Here is a 15,213-nt window from a genome sequence, read left to right on the forward strand (position 1 = left end):
CTGTACAATGCTGTGCTGAAGCTTTTATTACATTGATTCAATTACTTTCTGCAGGTTATGTAAAGTAATCTTTCTGAATCTCACAGAATTTGCATCCTGGGAGTGATTGATACTCTAAGTGTGATGAAGCTGACTTCCATTTGCTACCATACAGGTGTGTGATGAATCCTGGTTTGAGATGTGCTATTATTTACCTCCAAGGTTATTTCATAAATTCAGTTTCACACTCCTAATTCAGACCTGCATGCTTTCTGTGAGGAGGGCTCTTATTGAATCATTGTTTCTTGAACAAACTAAACCAAACTAAAAGGCACCAGTAATAGATTGGATTTATTCCACTCCATAAATGTGTGAAGTATTGTTTTATTATACATTAAAAGCATGAGTATGTGTGATGACATCTTTGGATCATGTCAATAGACGAGTGTCACTTTTCATTGCTAGCTTTAATCTAGGTATAGATCACTTTTAGTTTTCTAGGAGTTTTGTTAATGGGATTATGAAAGCTAACACACAAACTCGAAAGGGTAAAATAAATCTCTAAAACTACCCAAAAGGTTAGTAGTAATCTTCAGACTATCTGAATATTGGTGTATGTATCACTTGCCATTAAAAAGCCAACCCTTCCATGCAGCAGTTATTTTCCATTCTAGGGACAGGGAAATCAAGAAGCTTCTTGGAGAGCACACACTATTTGTTACGGCTGGCTATACAACAGCAACCACTGGATCCCCCACCTTTGCTTTACAGCAGAAAAAGTATTTGCAGTTGGTCAGGTAGTTGCAGAATTCAGCCTTTCTAACCTCTCTAATCTTTCTGACCTCTGCCAAGTACGAAAATGGAAAAAAACTTTCAGAAGCAGGAGGGATGTCTGGTCTGTTTTTTAGCCTAGATGCAGGTTAGAAAGGATGAGGACATGGTTGTTGGGTTGTCTCACTCATGATACAGCTCTTTTTGCATATTACCCTTCAGTCTCAGCTTTGAATAGCCTGCCTACTTATTTGTTCTTGCCTGATTTGGAGTCTTTCAGGCATTTGAAGAACAGAATCATCCCCACCTTTTTGTTCTTTGAGGAATAATTATACAAAATAGTAATTTTTTCTTTTAAACCTTTTAGAGCACTCAGAATGGTTTGTGCCCTGAATCTGTGCTCTGCAACAGTTTTGTTCCTGTGTTCTTGTTCCTCACGTGGCTGTCTCTGTCTACATGGGAGACAGGCGGGCAGCTGCATGGCTCCAGCTGTGCCATGTGAGCTGAGCAGACACTGTATTGGCTGGATGCTCAGCACAGGAATGGACATGAAGTTCATAGGTGCTTCTGTCCTTCTAAGTCTGGCCTCAGCATAGTTTATCCCTTGCTAAACTGTATTACATGCACTGACTCCTAAGTACATTCTCCATGCAGTTTATTTGGATGCTTAAGGCCCCTCCTCAAGTCTTTGTCCCACAATTTTCCATGAAAAAAATTACTTCACTGCTTTAAAATATAAGACCAATTAAAATTTCAGTTGGTCTCCTCTCTCTTCCTCTTTTCCTACACACTGCTTGAGGTATACCTATCTCTGAAGGCATCTCACCTGTTTTCCACACTGCAATCACACTGGTTTCCTTCTGTACAAATACAGGAGATGCCCATTTCCAGCAGCTATGGCCCGTAGGGCATCTCTTCTCCAGAGTCACTGCATGGGTAACCTTTGCTATGAGTTTCTTTCTTTCAGCCTTGGTTTTGTCATGGGCCCCTTCAGTCTGGCTTTTTTCTTTTCCAGTAAAGTAGGTTAGCCATTTGTTCCCTCCCCTACTTCTCCTTCCTTCTCATGAAGGTAACATCTGGATGAGACTCTTCTTGGTCTGAATCTCTGTGTCCCAGTTCTGTTATGCTTGTGTGCTGGTTCTGGCTGGGATAGAATGAATTTTCTTCAGAGTAGCTAGTATGGGCTGAAACCAGTGTTGATAACACAGGGATGTTTTTGTTACTGCTGAGCAGTGCTGACACAGAGCCAAAGCCCTTTCTGCTCCCCACACCACCCCTCCACCGAGGGGGCTGGGGGTGGGCAAGGAGCTGGGAGGGGGCACGACTGGGACAGCTGACCAAGGGGATATTCCATACCACGTGGCGTCCTGCTCAGCATGTAAAGCTGGGGAAGAATAAGGAAGCGGGGGACGTTCGGAGTTATGGCATTTGTCTTCCCCAGTACCTGTTAGGTGTGATGCAGCCTGGCTGTCCTGGTGATGCCTGAGCCCCTGCCTGCCCATGGGAAGCGGCGAATGAATTCCTTTTTCTGTTTTGCTTGCATGTGCATGGCTTTTGCTTTCCCCGTTGAACTGTCCTTATCTCAGTCCACGGGTTTCCTCACTTTTACTCTTCTGGTTCTCTCCCCCATCCCGCTGCGGGGGCAGTGAGCCAGCGGCTGCCTGGGGCTCAGTTGCTGGCTGGGGTTATACCACAACAGCTTGGCTGCTTTGGAAAATGCTACCCATGGAGCCTGGAGCCTAGTCTGCCTTGTCGCACATGGAGAACACAAGCACCACACACAATGCTCCTTTGTGTCTGAAGGAGAAGCTGTAATGCTATGTGGATGAGACAGGCTGAGTAAGGAATTTGTGGGGAGCAAAAAATATCATGACTGCATAGATGGGATAAGACTGCTACTTCTCCTCCTTTTCTGTGATCTCCTCCTTCTTTATAGCCTCAGGTGCATGTTCGCTTTTTCTCTTTCCATGAAATGCTGCTATGTTTTGTAGTCTGCTTTGCATGCTGCCTTCTTCTGTGGAGAGGGAACCCAGAAAGTGAAATGGCCAGAGGTATGAAGGCATACCTTACCTGGAGCTCATAATAGGCCACCTGAAATGTGCTGGGGGCTGCCCCTAAGTGCTTTGCAACCACTACAACTTTTTGTTTGTTATATTTGCTTTGGAGGAGTAGTAGCTGTAGAGCAGGCAAAGTAAGAACTTGGCTGGTGCCGTGTGTGTAATCCACTGGCTCCTGCTGCACAGAATCGGTGATCACTCATGAGAAGCGAGGAAGCAACTGAGAAGGTAAAAATCTAAGCGGGAACTAATCTCTGCCACTGTTTCTTTTCCATTGAGGGAAAGAAAATGAGACTTCTAAAATGACTGTGCCATGGTCCTCTAAGACCTGTGTAGTTAACTTTCCGGCTGACGCGTAAACTGTATTTTCTTCTCTTGGCCTTTGTATTTGTAGGTTATTATCTCTCTCTGTTGTGGACATCTTACTTTGGTTTCTGCCTTCTTGAGAAGGAATCTACCAGTGTCCCAATGCCCATTTGCCCTGATGGCAGGGGCATGCAGTGCAGCTCTCCAAACTAATCTGTTTGCAGCACAGAAGCCTGAAGTATGGAAGTGTCTGTGGTGTGAATCCAAACCACCTTCTATTACAATAAACTATCATGACATATGTAAGTAAGAAGTAGTTTATTTTTTCTGCTGGTTTGGTACAGGTCTTGAACAGTTCTTCCACATCTGTCTTCAGAAAGGATGATTCATATGGGTAATGAGGTAAGAAGAGGGGCCAGATTCAGGCACACATTTTCTCTCCACAGTGGGAAACCACATAGAAAAAGCTGGTGCAACAAGCACTCATTCTGAAGATGTGAACACAGCTAATTTGCTGTGTATTTTACACCTTTTAAAAAGATAATACGTGTGGCACTTCTTTAGAATGGATGCTTGGCATTGCTGTCAGAGTAAATCCATGTACTTCCTTTATATTAGATCACTGTTTTATTTCAGGAGTTACATGCATACAGGGTGACAGCAAGATGATTTTCCAAATTGCTTTGCTTTGTCATTGTTAGGTTCTGGCATTAGGCCATCCAGATACTGTTTTTGAGATGTGCTTTGCCAGTTCCAGCATTGGCCCTCCAACTATATTACCTTTCTGAAGGTCAGTTATGCTCCTACAGGATGTGGTACCTTATAATTTTTCTCTTTTTTTCCCCTTTTCATAAATAATTCTGTGGCATTGCCAAGAAATAAAACCACCTTCTCTCCCAACATAGTGCTCCCTATGAAGGACACGGGGCTGGTCATTGCCTCCATTTTCTTAAGACTTGTGAATATTCTCTACCACAAGGTTCCTGTTAAAGAAAAGGGATTTTTGAATAAAATGCTCCTTAGAATCTTTTGGTTCTTAATGTGAGCTGTCTGGCATGCCAGGAATTGCCTATCAGGTCAGTATTTTCCAAGGAACAGAGCAGAAGGACTGGAAGTACTGAGGAGGCAGAAGTACCGGGGAGGGAAAAAATTGGCTTTCTGTTTTGCCAATACTTCCTTGGCTGCCAGTTTCCACACAGAGCTGCAGATGCTACACGGGAGTGGAAACTTTCAGATAGTGTCACACAACTCTTGAGATTCGCTGCCACTGAAAATATAATTAGAGATCTGGTTATCCAGCTAGAGGTCAGGAAGCTAGAGTTAATTGCTAACCTGTTTATCCTACTCAAGGGATAAAGCACATAAATACAGCTGGAAACTGCTTAAAGCCTAGGAGACCTCTGCTGAAAGCCTGCTACAGGCTTAAGGTAACAGTTTTGAAAGTGGCTGAGGGAATGAAAAGTGTGGGATAGCGTGGGCCCCAGTATGCCGGCCGCACCTGTAAAGCCAGCCCCGCACCAGCAGCCTGCTGAGGTCCTGCTTCGGCCACAGCCCCACCAGCAGCCTCCCTCATCCCTTCCCCCGCTAGCCCACAAAAAGTCCCTCTGTCAACCAAGGCTCTGCTGGAAGGGGTGGATGTATCCCAAGTGATATATCTATATATAGAGAGGGGAAGGTCCTTTGGAAAACCAGACTTAGGTATTCGTGAAAAAGGTGCCCCAGACTTTTGTCTAGGCGGCTGCAGTTTACAAGCCCAGCCCTCCAAAGCCTTACTAATGTGAGTAGCCCCTACCCTTCAGCCTAGCGTGGCTGAAATCGGTGCCTCGTCATGTGCCCCTTTCACTCTTAAATGGCAGAAACCACCAGTCATTTGTTTCCTATCCTTTCAACACCTGATTTTCCTACATTAAAGCCCCCACATCTATCTGTTCTGAGTAGGCAATGAAATCCCTTATGCCTGTACAATGCAGCCCACTTTCAACTGGAAGATTTTTTGTTACCCCTTGTTCTTATTGAAATAACTCCTGTGCATATAAAGACTTTGATCATCAAGCCCACAAAATGCAGCCAAACCCGAACAGGACTTCCACAGGGCTGGGAAAAGTCACTCCACCACTTCCCAAGGGCAATCTTCTTTCTAAGTCTCTCCTCTCTCCTCTGGAATATTTCTGGGCTACAGCACTTGAAAGAAGCCAGAAGAATTATTTTTATATCAGGGAAATGTCATTTTATTTTTACTCTCCTCACACGGGAAAAAAGTCCTTTTTTAATCAAAGTTTCCAGAAAAGTTTTCCTCCAGCCCAGGTTCAGTGTGGTGTTTCTCTCTCCTCCTCTTCACCACTGGAAAGCCAGAAGCCCAGCTCAAGCCACTCACCTGGGCTTCCTCAGCAGCTATCAGGTATTCCCGGAGGGAAGTGCGCTGTCTCCTGGGAGAACTGTTGAAGACAGGGGATGCAGGGGGCTCCCAGCACTCTGCTGCATGGTGGGTGACAGGTTGGCTGGTGAGATGTGTCACCTGAACCATGAGGATCAGGAGTGATTGCAAAGCAGAAAGATTTTGATGGCTTAAATGGTGGTAATGCTCCTGTCCCTGCATTCAAGGCAATACTTGGGTATACGGCGAACTTTTAAGTAAGTGCTCAGTGACTCCAAAGAAAATTAAGAATGTGCTTTGACCTTGTCCTCTTACAGGCGTGCTCACCCTAAGACACTATCAGGGAGCGTATTATTGCCTGTTGCTTAAGACAAACATGATGGAGTCGTCAATTCATATTATTTAATAAGAAGATGACTGACTGCGCTGCATTGTCTGTTTGTGTCTTAGGAGCAGTAAAATGAATCCATTAACTTATTAACTTTTATTTTGAAATCTTTCATGGAACTGTCATGTTATTTTGATTTGAGTAAGCGATTCATCTTTTTTAACAACTATTTTTTTGGTCTAGGGAGACTCATGTACTTCTGTTAATAGGTCAGAATTATGAGATGTATCACTCATGTTCAGAATCTTTTTATAGTGTATAGCTCATTAATAATAGATTTGAATATAAAAAATAATGATATGCTGTTTCAGCACTTAATTTTTGGGAAACATTCAGAAGATTTCCCCCTTGTACTGGCACAGTCAGTGATGAAGATAGAGGGAGACGAACTGTACTGTAGGTGGGAGCAGAGACACTGCAGCAGCTAATGTGAGGATGAGCTTTAAATTTTTATGACAATTCATAAACTGTTTTTCTAGCTGAGACCCTGGCTAATCGCAGCCTCTCCCTGACAATTTCCTTGTTCTGATTCTCATGGATTTAATAGTGTTCGTGGGGGGTGAGCTGGGTGAGATAGCTTGCTCTTGTAAGCTGCTTACACTTGCGTACATTTTTCTTCGGGAATGTCATGTCTTCAGCAAGCTGTTTGCAGGCGAGTGATTTCTCTCCTTTTAATTCTTGTCTGTCTAATGGTTTTACTAGTGGAGGGTGGACATGTGGATTCAAAGTGATGGCTCAGAAACCTTTAATCTTGGCAAAATTTTACTGGGTTGTTATCTTTTACATCTGGTATCTCTCCATGCCTCTTCCCTCATCTCCTTTCTACCCCTGGCCCCACCACCTTGGCGCTCTCTTCAACGCTTGCTGTATCTTCCTTTTCCAATTTATTCTGTCGGCGCTGCCAAAACTTTTCTCATCTCCCATCTTGACTGATGCCATCTTTTCCTGTGTACATCCACACAGCAACTCTCAACACCTGGCATCTCACCTAGCCCTCCATGTAACTTTCCCGCCACACCAGGAGAAAGATAAGACACAACAAATACAGTTTAATTAGTCTGAAACTTTGATTTCCTCAGTTGTAAGCTTGCCAGCAGCAGCTCTTACACTGCAGGTGAGGGATTCCTTGTCTAACCCTTTTCACTGGTGGGGAGCTGCTGGCAGCCCCCTAAGGCACTGTGCTCTTCCCTTTGAAAGGCAGAAGGGACCTTGCTCCTCACCACTGGAGAAAGGTTGGGTGACTCAAGGGCTTGTCTCTTGCAGTGTTAGACAATTTGCTTGGTCATTTTTAGCTCATTCTTTTTCACTTCCCACTCTGCTTTATCCTGGAACCGGTGCCCTGTGTGAGGGGGCTTGATGTTGTACCCCTGGGGTTTGATGTTGCTTTCCATACTACGTGCCAGGAAGATGGAGAAGATGGTAGGGCAGAACCTAATTTTATAATGAACATAGCTTTTTCCCCTTCTGTGGTGATGGTGACCTCTGCCTTTGGCAAGACATCATCCCAGTTACCCTTGTTAGGATCATCTTTCTGGCTGGTTGTTCACATCACGTTTCTCTTTCAGCTCATGCCTTGATTCTCTCTGCCAAAGCCCCACTCTCCACCTTATTGAATACAACTTTCCTCCTCAGCCGGATACAGAGCAGGTCTGATCTCCTCCTGACTGCTGTTGTACCTTACTGTAGCGACTCCTGCTTTGCCAGCATCAGCAGCCTGATGGTCCTGTCTCTGTGTGTGGGCTGTCCTTCCTGAACCAGCTAGTTCACGCATTACCACCTCACCCCTACAATCGCCTCTTAATGCCATTTCAGCTGAAAAGCCTGCAAAAATTGCCACCCGCTCACAGCTAGGTACAGGACAAACAAATACTTTAAAAATCTGTTTTCTTCGGAATTCCTTTTTGAAGATGCTTGGATATATCCGTGGCTGACACAGTAGCATCCAGGGGAATCTCTTCAGCTGCAGTTCCTGCTGCTTTTCCCTGCATATTTCTCTCTCCCATTATTTGGGCTGCTTTGTTGCACCTGTTAGCTGACATCTGCATGAAAATGGTGCTTTTCCTCTCCACATGGGTGACCTCCAGTTGCTTTGTTCCAGTAGGTATGAACAGTTTCCAGTGATTCATGGTGTGGCATGGGAAGGGAGCATGCTCCTGCTGCCTCCTCCCTGTCACCTCCTTGCCAGAGGTTAGGATGTGCCTTCTCATCAGCTGGCTCTGTTTTAGGGGCATTCACTGGTGGGAGATGGACTGGGATAAATCCCTCCTAAAATGCTGGCTTTGCTGGAGCATGTCTGCCAGCCCTCTCACCCGCAGTGCCAGGGCAAGCAGCCTTGTGGAAGGGGAGCACATTCACCCCAGGGTGCTGGCATGGGCAGCCGTTGAACTTGCCCAGCCAAATAGCTGTGTCCCTCGTGAATGTTGGCAGTCCTGGGACTCCAGTGTACCCACTTTGGTGGGAGTCATCTGCAAAGGATTGTGGTGTGGACAGGAGTTTAGTTAGGAGCAAAACATTTTAGTGCAGGGACTTTTAGTGAATTTGTGTTCTCCTCTCACTGTGGAGCTTCAGGTTTGATTGCTGTGTTGACTACATAGTATAAAACACACAAGAACAAAATCTTGGTATATGTAGAAAGCCCATTGGATAAATGCTGTTGGCCCTGAGGTAGCAAAGTGAATTTAAAAGCAGAGCAGAGCTTTTCCTTACAGCTTTTTCCCCACTTGCTGCCCCTTTTCTCCCACTGCAATTCTGCCTTGTGCAGGCACTGTGCCCAAGTATTATTATCAATGCTTTCCCTCCCCATGTTCTACATATATTACATATACGCCTTACAGTAGCGAGCAGCTTTAAAATTTTCGTGTGGCTTACCTCACCCTCTCAACCAGGAATTTCATAAATAAATCACTGTCTTTCAAACCTTTTTTGCAGGTTGCATCTGTCTAAAGTGTGTGCGCTTCAATAAGTGTGCCTGACAGAGAAATTAAAAAGAAAAATCATCTCCCAAACAGAAACTATAAGAGGCATGTTGAGCTAAACACTCACTACACATTATTACAAGGGGAATATGATTTGAGAAAGAGTGTTTAGAAAGTAAAGGTGACATTTTGTTTCCCTGAGCTCAGTGGGCCAGAACTTCACCTGGGGTAAATTGATGTAGGTTCATTGAGATGGATAGCTGATTTGTACTTGCTGGGACCAGCTCTGCCAAATTTTAGCCATCAGTTGTTGAAGGGCTTATTTTTTTCCTGAGAAACTAAATATTTCTTCACAGTATGTCTTGTCTTGCTGTTGGGATTTATTCAGTTTTCTGTGAGTAATTCAAAAAAGTTGTCCGTTGAGACTGTTTTTCAGTAGAAATGTGGATTCTTAACTAAACAGATTTTTAGAAACAAAAGATTCATGCTTTTCCTGGAGCAATTTGTCACGTAAGCAGATACTTATAAAAAAGAAGTGGTTTTTTTTGTTAAAATTGAAAAATTTCAGCTGAAAGTAAGCCCACATTTGATCCTGAAATGCTGTGCCAGTGCCTGATGGGAAGTGTAGTTTCGGGATGTAAAGCCTCTATTTCTGTACACCATATCTCCCTGCTTTGCAGCTGCATCATGACCAGGGCAGGAGCCTGTGAAGCTCCTTGAGACATCATGGTCTACAAGGCCAGCCTTCAGGAGCGTGTGGGTGTGTGAGGCACTGCCATGCCTGTGAAGCTTTACAGTGATGTGCTCACCTTGAAGGTTTTGGCCATTTTCTCTTTAGCTGAACAGTAACTGACTTGAGAAATCCCAGAAAATAAAATCTCACACCACCCCATCTGCTTTTTCATCAACAGTTTTGAGGCATGGGGAGTGATGGGAGGAAGGAGGCAATCCCTTCCCCACCTCTCAGCCATTCTCAGAGGGACCCTTCTCACTCTTCTGTTGAGCATTCCCCTCCTGAGAGCATCTGGGCAATGATTAAAGGTCCTGCTGGAGACCCCACTTCTTCACAGCTTCCAAATACCTCTCTGTCAGGGATTTGGAGACATGCCATGTCGATGGGAATATCTGAGGAGATCCTGGGAGTGAGTCTTGGCTGTGGGAACCGTGGGGCGGCGGTGGTGGTAATGCAAGGGCTCTGGTGGGGGCTCTGCCATCGCACCGCTCTTAGCCAGCCAGCGCTACTCCCTCCCACCTGCGCCAGCAGCGTTCCTGCCTGCCTGCCTTTGCTGGCAGCCCCTGTGCTGGGAGAGGAGGGAGCGGAGCCTGAGCACATCCCACGCCTCTCCGGAGGAGTTCTGTGCTTTTAGAGTCGGGCATCGCCACTGTGTCCACTGTCAGCCTCTGAATCAGGCGTAACGGGCAGCTCTTCTCACCAAAGTTGCCACCTTTGGTTCATACAGCTGAGCAGTGTATGTGAGCCAAAGGGCAGGTTTCGCATAACTTTTGGTGAACAGTAAGCCTTAATGCCATCCCTGTTTTCATTTGAAAGCACTGCGGGTAATCTGAGTGATGCTTATTTGCGGTAAGACCACTTTATGCCAGGGCCTTAAAATGGCAAACACTAAATTTGCCCTCTCTTTAAGACCTTTGTTTATTGCCAGAAGGGGTTAAAGTTGCCCTCGTGGAAAGGAAAGGAGAGTTTATTTATTCCAGAGGCAGTTTTACTTAAATCCTGCTGGAGGGTTGATTTTTCTATATACAGTTTTATGTTCGGATTGTGCTCAGAAATAGCACAGATAAATATTAAATGCATCCCTAAAATGTACGGACAGCTTCTCTTTGTTTCTCTAGTAGACACAACAACGTGGGATGGCCCTGTCCAGTTCCCGCTGGACTCAGCGTCCCTCTCTGCCTCTCACCTTGCTTCAGCTGCCGGTGGAAAACTATTCACTGCAATGGCCTCGGGATCACCAGAAAAAGCAGCGTCATTTAAACAGGGCATGTTCATACTTAGATGGAGCTTTATTGCATTTTGATCCCTAGATCCTTAAACCTATAAATATACTCAAAGGCTAGAATCAATTTTGAACTTTTTAACTTGATTTTAAAGCCATCTTTTTTTCCCTTTCCTGAACTGAATTGGAAAAAAATACCCAAACAGAAGTCTGCATAGTGATTGTACACTGTAAGTTGCTGTGCTCTTTTGCATAAAAGATTTTCCATATTACAGCAGGGGGCCTTCCCCGGTATGTCGGTAAGAAGAAGAAAATTAATTTCTTACACTCGCCTGTCATTTGCCCTTTTATGATTGAACCGTGTACCATCAGACAACCACAAAAATGACAAAAGCTTTTGCAACCAAATACATCTGATAATTGCAGTGTTTAGCTAAAATCAGGACTACAGTGGTTGATACTGCAGTGCCCGAGAGAGAGAAAAAAAGAAGAAATGGTGTGTAATCCTATTTTACAGTCTGAGAGACTTTAGTGATTACCTTACACGATCCATCATCTTAAATAGTGTTTCTATTTTGTTAATCTTCTAGATTTTAAGGATTGTTTTGTTTCAAGGATTATATATATATTTTAAATACAAACCAAGCCTCCAAACACTTCAAAGAAGCAGGTACACATGGATTGGACTTTTTAGTTTATGAATTTTGAGGTTAAAGTTATTCACCTTCACAGAGCACCTGCGAAGCATGTACAACCCCTGTGGTTTGTGCATGCTTTGGGGACATGAGAGCTATGAGATCCTCTTGAGAAGCAAATTTGCTGTACTGGCACTGTAGGAAGTTATGGGAAAAATCAGGGAGATTTTGTAAATGGAACAACCCTCCAGCATTTTTCCTTTATATAAAGGAGTCAATGATTATGTGCTGCCTTTGGAAGCGTCTTGTGCAAGCAGGTTCCAAGTGTTTGCATTAACTAAAAATACTGTATTTATTCAAACAAACCGGACTCAGCAATTGATGAGTTTTAAAATCTAGGTGGGAGCTGTAAACTCTAGGTGGGATCCAAAGGTCTAGCTGATCTTTAAAGGTCCCTTCCAACCCTAACAATTCTGTGATTCTATGGTCTGTTCCAAAGCTTACTGGTATCAATGGGAAGATTTGACCAAGACTCTTTTTTTAAAGGGTACCAGTTAAAAGCAGGTTCTGATTTTGACTTTGGCCAAATTGTGTTGAAATTTGCATTCCTAAGAATATGAGAACAGTATGAGAAATAGATTTGTAGAATAATTCAAGGAAGCATGCTCAAGATTTTGATGTATCAGGAAAACTATTTTAACTGATCAAGACAATTTAAAGCAATATAAACACTCCCTGTTAATCTATAGTAATCATTACATGACTTGATTAAACATAATCTGGCAAAATGTACACCACTTGGGGGACCCTGTTCTATACCTTGCCCAGGCAAAAGCTCCAGTGAGAGGTTTTCATCAGCTGTGCAATGCTAAGGCTTTGAAAACTTCACCAGTCTATAGTCTAACACGAATCAATATAACTAATAGTATTAGACTGATATTACAAACATATCATTTTCTTCCAGAGCAAAAAAATCTTTCCATCAGATCATGAGAGAATACTGAAGTGAGAAACAATTTTATATGAAGTTCTTTCCAATGGTTGTCATTCGTATATGTAGCTATTTAGGGTTTTCTGAGAGTAGCTTGAAATTCTTGTTATTGATTTGATGTGTTTTAATGGATTTTCATGACCTTTCAAAACACATTGTTAAAAATTCTATATTTACTTTGTTGCTGTGTAAAGGCTTTGATATAATTAATATTTAACCCATGTATCTCCAGTATGAATCTTCCCTGCCTCATCCACATCGTATATATAGCAGTCAGGAGCACTGTCCCCTTCCTTTCCTACTGAACTGCAGAGAAACAGCACGATCGAAGAGGGGTACAGTAAATAAAAACAGGGTTGATAGAGGTGGCAGGCACTGGCCATGTTGGGGGAAGGTGCTTTAAAAATGTTTTTCAAATTCCAGATGTTTCTTAGTTTCGCGGTTATTAATTCATTAGGAAACTTGGGTCTGGAGAACAATGAAAATATATGTGTATTTGTGTAGGATAGGGGAGAAGATAATTAATCCAGAGCCCAATGGGTGAGTGATGGGGTTTGTCTGGGCTTGATTCAACAGCACCAAGAAGGCACCAGGGACAGCTTCAGGGTGTTTTTGTGCCAGTGGGACCTGGTGGGATGCTGAGGTTTTCAATCCCCCTCTAGCAATTCCAGCTTTTAGTTCCCTATGAAAAGAAGTGATGAAGTGGACCAAAATGTTAACTGAAGAAAACAGAGATCTGCAGTGCATTTGTCAGGATAAAGCTATTAATGGGACTGTAACTGTGATGAAAACTCAAGTCTTTGACTTTAATAACGCTGATGATAATATTATTAATAGGGACATTGCACACTTCATTTTTATTTCAGATTATATTTTTAAATATTTAAGATGGACTGACTTTAAAATATCGTTATTATTAGGACTTACCAGATGTTATGCTAGATTGCCATGTCTTTTGGATATAGTACATACATATAGGCACTGTGGCATACACTCCATCAAATATCCTCCCTGGAATTCAGTATGCGAATTATGGGACGCTAAGATTTGAAGTACGATGTTTTTAATGTAGAGTATGTAACAATTATTGTTTGGGCTGATACACACCTTTAACAAAGGATGGACAATATTTGCTATTCCCATGACAAGATTTTGCTGCCTTAGTGCTGGAAGCCTGGGGCGTCTCTGGCTTCTAGTGGGAGCTAGTCATTCTCTGCACACAGAGCTCTCCTACTTGGTGTGCTCTTGAGCACAGTGCTGTGGCACAGGATGAGTCCCCATGACCAAATGCACCAAGGCTTTGCTGAACCGATGTTTTAACGTTGCCAGAGGTGACATACGTTATGGAATGGATTGATTCCTTCCCTTGGCTGCAGTTGTGTGAAACCATTTGTATAAAGGAGCTACAGGCAAGGACTAAGTGTGCAGTCCCAGCAGCTACGATGAGCCTGTGGGGCTGCAGCAGCTGGAGGACTGGGCTGTGGAGCTGGAGGAAGAGATGCAGTGGGGCCCAGGGGATCCCGGTTCATCCTCTCAGCAGTTGCACTCTGGTTTTGCATTCCTTGTGCTCGTGGGCTTGGGAAGCTGTTGGGAGCCTTGCAGCCAGTTTGAATTTGTGGGAGGAGAAGGTCCAGCTACTATGCGCTGACTAAAACAGTCCTTGATGTAGCTTGTCGGCATCAAAGGGGTGACCAGCTGCTGTAGCTTTGACAAGCTAAGCTCAAATTCAGCATCTCTGCACTAGAGTCACTTCTGCTTGTCTCACAGCCAGCCTGAGCAGGGCAGATGGAGGGCATGTGTCTTGCTGGAGGTCAGACAGTAAGTCAATAACTTTACCAAGCTGAGATACTGGGACCTTTTATTTTCTCAAAACCATATGCTCCTCTCTTTTACATCTTCTGGGGGTGGCAGATGGGTAGAAGCCACCTCCTTTCAGAGCAAAGGTGGCTGGTGACAGGGTAAATGCTACCACACCTTCCCAGAGGCTGCTGTGCTGTCTTACATTATAGAGAGGGGTCTGGGGAAGATAAGAGACATTTGGAACATCTATCCAGCTTCTCTTCAAGTCTTGCTGGCACTACTTAGCCTAATGCAATGCAGAGTCCTGCTTTTTACACGGAGAGGATTTTCTGGATGGTTGGTTTAAGTCCATGGATCAGTAAAACTAGTGGATGCCAGTCACTCTTCCGGAGATCCTGGGGGATATTCAGGAGGTAACCAGAAGATTTTATAGTGTCAGATCAACTGGTCTCACAAATGTCTGGATGGGGACAGTCCCTGCCCTTCTCTGGCTGACACTTAGTCCCCTTGCCACAGCCATGCGACACGGCAGCGCTGGCAGATAGTTACCCTGAAGTTCTGCCTGGCTGCGGTGAGGAGTTTTCCCTTCAAACCAAAATGGGCCCAGCTCTCCCACTCCTTCATCTCCTTCAGGATCCTGTCGGCAGTCCTGCTTCTGTTCCCTTCTCCAAATGCCAGCTCTGCTGCTACCACACCAGTGCTACCTACCGCTCCTGTGCCCTCTGCACCCTCTTTGGTGCTGCCACCACCCCCGGGCTTGCAAAACCACCGGAGCCCTGTGGGCTAACAAAGCTGGTGTAGTGACTGTTCCCAGAGGTGTTTGGAGACACCGGAGGTGGCTGGAGCAGGGCCTGGAGGGGGCCTTGGGTTTGCTCAGAAACTCTCTGCTAATGCACGTCCCCCTGGCACGCCCTGGCTTAGGCAGCGGGCACAGGGCGTTTGCAGACAGACCAGCAAGGGGGACCTTGTGTTGTGGCACAACAGGGCGCTGCACCTCTGAAGAAGCCTTCTGAAAACTAACAGCAACTTTCCCTGAGAGGTT

The 15,213-nt window shown here is 44.4% G+C and overlaps 1 long non-coding RNA gene across 1 annotated transcript in view; it reads right to left on the reverse strand.

The window, feature by feature from the left end:
• Nucleotides 1–481: 481 nt before the first annotated feature.
• The window catches only part of LOC308064105, a 407,604-nt gene continuing 392,872 nt past the window's right edge, over nucleotides 482–15,213 (reverse strand). The window contains exon 2 of the long non-coding RNA XR_013928205.1: nucleotides 482–2,058. This is a non-coding gene — a long non-coding RNA (uncharacterized lncRNA). The remainder of the gene's footprint in view (nucleotides 2,059–15,213) is intronic.

This window comes from Falco punctatus, assembly GCF_963210335.1.
Source record: "Falco punctatus genome assembly, chromosome: 5".
Classification (NCBI taxonomy): Eukaryota; Metazoa; Chordata; class Aves; order Falconiformes; family Falconidae; genus Falco; species Falco punctatus.